The sequence below is a fragment of the Montipora capricornis genome, chromosome 13 (genome assembly GCF_036669925.1).
Source record: "Montipora capricornis isolate CH-2021 chromosome 13, ASM3666992v2, whole genome shotgun sequence".
NCBI classification, from domain to species: Eukaryota; Metazoa; Cnidaria; class Anthozoa; order Scleractinia; family Acroporidae; genus Montipora; species Montipora capricornis.
Window position 1 is genome coordinate 3,525,306 of NC_090895.1, and position 4,940 is coordinate 3,530,245.

Below are 4,940 nucleotides of genomic sequence, written 5' to 3' on the forward strand. Positions count from 1 at the left end.
CGAGATTTATATTTACCTGTTCTCTCACTATTTAAGTCAAACTCTACATCTCTATGCAATACGTGCATTGAAAGTCTTATGCATGATCTTCGCGGAAATTAAATTCTGTCTCTCAATAAACTTAAAACAACCAGTTATGATCTTAGTTTCTTTTCTAACGTATCAGCTAAGTTGCGAAATGCGCTACCTGATTTTACCCGTACCACTGAGTTTACTGGTTTTAAAAGAGAATCGACGGTCGCATTTTTGTACAGCGGCTTTTCTTGTTAATTAACATATCTTTAAATATTGTGTATTTAGTTATGTACCTGTTTGCACTTTGCATTTTAGCTGTAAATGTATTAGCTGCCGTAGTTATCCTGAAATTCGAGATGAAATAAAGTTTATGCAGGTATGTATGTTACCTTTAGCAGGGCGCGTGCGCACACTTTGTAATCTGCGATTCCAGTGCTTACCATATGGCAGATAAAATGACTCTTCTCTTGAATATATAAGCCATCCAATTCTTACCTTAAATTGACAAGGGCGGTTTGGAGCTGTGAGTAGGCGTGGGATTTGTCACATATGGTTTAGGGGCCGACATATCTCTCCCTCAATGCCGTACCGGGAGGCAAGGTCGGTAGCAGAAAGCAGCGAAGGGCCAACTGCGTCCAAAAGCGATCGCACGGGCCGAAATCCCGGGATGACTCGTTTGGTACGACGCTCCAGCGCCGGTGTCTGGAGGTACTGCGTTTTTCTCTCTTGTTTAAACATTCCGTCAGCGCATGTGCAAATGTTCTGGCTCTTCGATATCTAGCCCACGAAAAAAAAAATTGCATACTTTTTTTTTTTTCCTTTTTTTTTTTTCCTTTTTTTTTTTAACCAGCAATTGACATTTCAGTTGATTTTATAGGCATAAACGTAACGTAAGAACAGTGCGTGTCTGGTCTTGTCTTAGACAGAGGCGAGAGATGGTTTCATGCAGACTGGAACGCCTAAAATGCTCTGTTGTAAACATGGCGGTTCACGAGTGAAGTTGTCTCTCTGGCCTTTCTGTGGACGATTTCCAGGACCTACTGACACAATCTGGGCAAGTTTTGAAAACTAAAACCTTCAATCGATGCGTTATTTTGCTGGTAGGTCTGGGTGGCCCGACACTTATGAGAAAAACTATGAAATGAGAATCGGGAGTCTTTCCTTGTCATAGAATGGCAGAATTACCCAGAATTCTTTTTGGGCATGAACCAGGCAACTTAAGAAGCACGAGACTGACCCTCATGGAATCAGAGGAAACGATTTCTAGCCAGATACTCAGGAGTAGGCCTGGTGTGTGCTGTTAACGTAGAGTCTGGATTTCTGAACAAGTTTTTATCATAGAAAATTCGCGACAAAGTTGTGCTTTCATTTCGCTGTAATCTAGCTCTTGTCAAAGAAGCGGTATAATGTAAATGAGAGAATAGCGAGATTTATATTTGCAGATCACCTGTCCTCTTACCACTTAAGTCAAACTCTACATCTCTATGCAATACACGCATTGAAAATCTTATGCATGATCTTCGCGGAAATTACATTCTGTCTCTCAATAAACCTAAAACCACCAGTTATGATCTTAGTTCTTTTTCTAACGTATCAGCTAAGTTGCGAAATGCGCTACCTGATTTTACCCGTACCATTGAGTTTACTGGTTTTAAAAGAGAATCGAGGGTTGCATTTTTGTACTGCGGCTTTTCTTGTTAATTAACATATCTTTAAATATTGTGTATTTAGTTATGTACCTGTTTACGCTTTGTTTTTTAGCTGTAAATTTATTAGCTGTTGTAGTTATTCTGAAATTCGAGATGAAATAAAGTTTATGCAGGTATGTATGTTACCTTTCGCAGGACGCGTGCGCACACTTTGTAATCTGCGATTCCAGTGCCTACCATATGGCAGATAAAATGACTTTTCTCTTGAATATATAAGCCATCTAATACTTACTTTAAATTGACAAGGGCGGTTTGAAACTGTGAGTAGGCGTGGGGTTTGTCACATATGGTTTCCATTCGCGTGACTTGATCTCAAAATGACCCATAAATCCGCGATCTTCACAGGACTAATCCAGTGCTAACTCACTCTCAATTATCTTGCCGCGTCCAATCCACTGTCTTGGCTCCTTCCCTATGTTATCGGTGATGTTAACACAAGGAATCGACAGGCAGACGTCTTTAATTTTTGTCAGCCAAATTGGAACTCCTCCCAGTGAAGATGGATTGTCCGTACCCCAGAATACCAAGGCTCTAGGGCTGTTCTTAAAGCAAACCCTTGTCACCCGTGAAAGCCGTTCAGGCTCTGTTATCTCCATAATTGTATCCGGATTGTAATAGGGTCGTGTTCCTCACTTCTCTTCCACTTTTTGATCTTTTTTTAATAAAAACATTCATATTTAAGGCTTGGACACCCCAACTGGAGATAATCTTTGATAAACATGGTTGTTATTCGCAATCCACCGGTAGAGTCTCCAACACAAATAATTTTGACAAATTCCTCTGCATCGTTATTATTGAGGTCTATAGGGACGTTTGTTTTGAACGTTTTCGTCTCCAATTCCTTTCCTAGAGTCTTAAGCAATTTCTCATCCATGTCCTCGGGCAATTTATACTCCATAACCATGGATTAGGAAAGAACATGAAAACCGAGACAATTAAGGTGGCTCTACCAGTTTCAACAATTTGGAGAGACACTCTCTATTTTGCCTCCACTACTCAACCGAATACTCAAGCTAGGCGATATCTGGGAGAGTTGGTCAGCCAAGCCCTCCGCGTAGAACGTGTACCCCTGACCAAGGCAGTGGTGCGACCCTTGGGTTTCTAGGGTATTCTAATTGAAAGACACTACTCCAGCTACTTATAGCCTGCGTAGATGGCGGTATTGTAAGCACGCGGAATAAATTTTTTTGGCGGTATTGTGAGCTCGCGGAATAAAGCTTCGGCGGCGAAGCGGCTAAAAGCGAGCGGCTAAGCCGCGAGCAGTATGCGCGTCTACAACACCGCCAGCTACGCAGGCTAGCTACTTACGATGTAAATGAACGCTATCATCTACCGCCTAACCCTAACCATAAACCCTAACCCTAACCCTAACCCTAACCCTAACCCTACACACTAATTCAACTTGATAGGACAATAAACGAAACAGGACTTGTGCACACGGCGAAGGCTGACCGTAGAATGCCTCACTCGCTAAACGATCACCATATACAAACCACGGTCACGTGGCACGTCAAATGCCTGCCGCTTACAACCAGGCCGTTGACGGAAAAATATGAATTAATGCAAATCAGGATTATCACAAATTACATTAGAAAGATTGGCACTACACATTGTAAAACGTAACAGCAATAATATGGTACCACATGAAACACCCATTATTGCTGAACAAGATGCGGTCGTTATTGTGGCACATTACGTTACCTTGGCAATGGAAAAGCCCAGCAAAAACACTATGTTTTGGATTTAGTTGCTCATACACGTATCTCAGAAACAAACTCGGTGACCCATATTTTTTATTGCTGGAAAGCGATCAGAAGGCCAAGATGAAACTTTCTGTGCGTCACTTAACTCAGCTCTCCAGTGTTAGTCAAAACAGAACCATCCGAACCGTCAATTGAGGGGAAGGGGAGGGGATTTCAATAGATAGATAGATACAACAAATAAAATAGATACAACAAATAAAATGTTGCATAATGAAAATGAGACCTGATGCTATTGAGACGGGTGTCTCGAAAACTAAGACCCTAAAGAACTTGGGAAAAGTAACCCCAAACCCTCAATTTGCATAACAATAGGCCTAAAGTTGGTTTTTTGAGTTACCTCCCAGAGAGTTTGGAGTCCTTCGTTCCCTACAACTTGTTTCAAACTGAAAGCTGGGTGATCCGCCATATTTAACTGAGTAACCACGCTCCACGTGTGGCCGGACATCTTCACTTCCCGTTGGATGTATATATTGACCCTGTGACACTCTAGGCCTAAAAACCAACTTTAAGCCTAGGGTTAGCCAAACTGAGGGTTTTGGTTACTTTTTCGAGTTTTCTGTGTCTCAGGGTCTCAGGGTCTTCGTTTTCGAGACATCCATATTGAGACCTCTGGATCTGGGGAGGCAAAGATTTCCTCTTTTCTTTAAGAGGAAGATAATTCCATAATTTGGCAATACGACAAGAGAAGCACTGTTTCCAGGTGCTCAATATTGGATTTCTGGTGAGCCAAATTATCATCAGACTTTCCTAAGGTTGTAATCAGTGCCATCGCAGATCAGGGTGAATGCCGCGGTCAAAATAGCAAATAAAAGCCCTCCTCCAATAAGCACCCCCTCCCCTCCCCCCTCACTTTCGCAAATAGTAGGGATGCAAGGAAAACCTTTTCTATTCTCACTTTATTTACAATGTTTTCAGCTTCGACTACACCGGCATCAGTACATGTCCCACAAGTATAGTTTCAAGTATAGTATAGTACAAGTATAGTATAGTTTCACAAGTATACCACCATTTGATTAGCTATTAATATCATGGGTAACAAATTACGTTCATAAGACGCGCGTTATCTTCAAACCTGGACGCCATTGTGGCACTGCGGGAAAAGTTGCCATGCAACATTGTAATTTGACATGTGAAATTATAAATTAACGCTGAAATTTTGCCCGAAAATTAAGGAATAATTTGTCACCCATGTTACTGTATCATTTATGGATAACCAAATGGTGACGAGTGAACTTAGGGAATAATTTCATGCGCGTTTTGTCCAAAATCAAATAATTTTCCGATATCATGGGTAACAAATCCCGATATCAACAAACAAAATACACAGTGGCATTTTGTTGCCTTGGCAACATTGTAGACAATTTTTTTATGGAAGTGCCAGCTGAACAAAGTGGAAGCGCCGGATCTTGGGAGATCTATCTAGCAAATAATTTGTAGATTTAAAACAAAATAA

General features: G+C 41.2%; 1 protein-coding gene across 1 annotated transcript in view; it reads right to left on the minus strand.

The window, feature by feature from the left end:
• Positions 1 to 4,364: 4,364 nt before the first annotated feature.
• Positions 4,365 to 4,940, minus strand: part of LOC138029801 (ras-related protein Rab-38-like) — a 1,864-nt gene continuing 1,288 nt past the window's right edge. Inside the window, exon 1 of the mRNA XM_068877625.1 lies at positions 4,365 to 4,940. This exon is cut by the window's right edge and continues 1,288 nt beyond it. The gene's annotated coding sequence lies outside the window, so the exon portion shown is untranslated.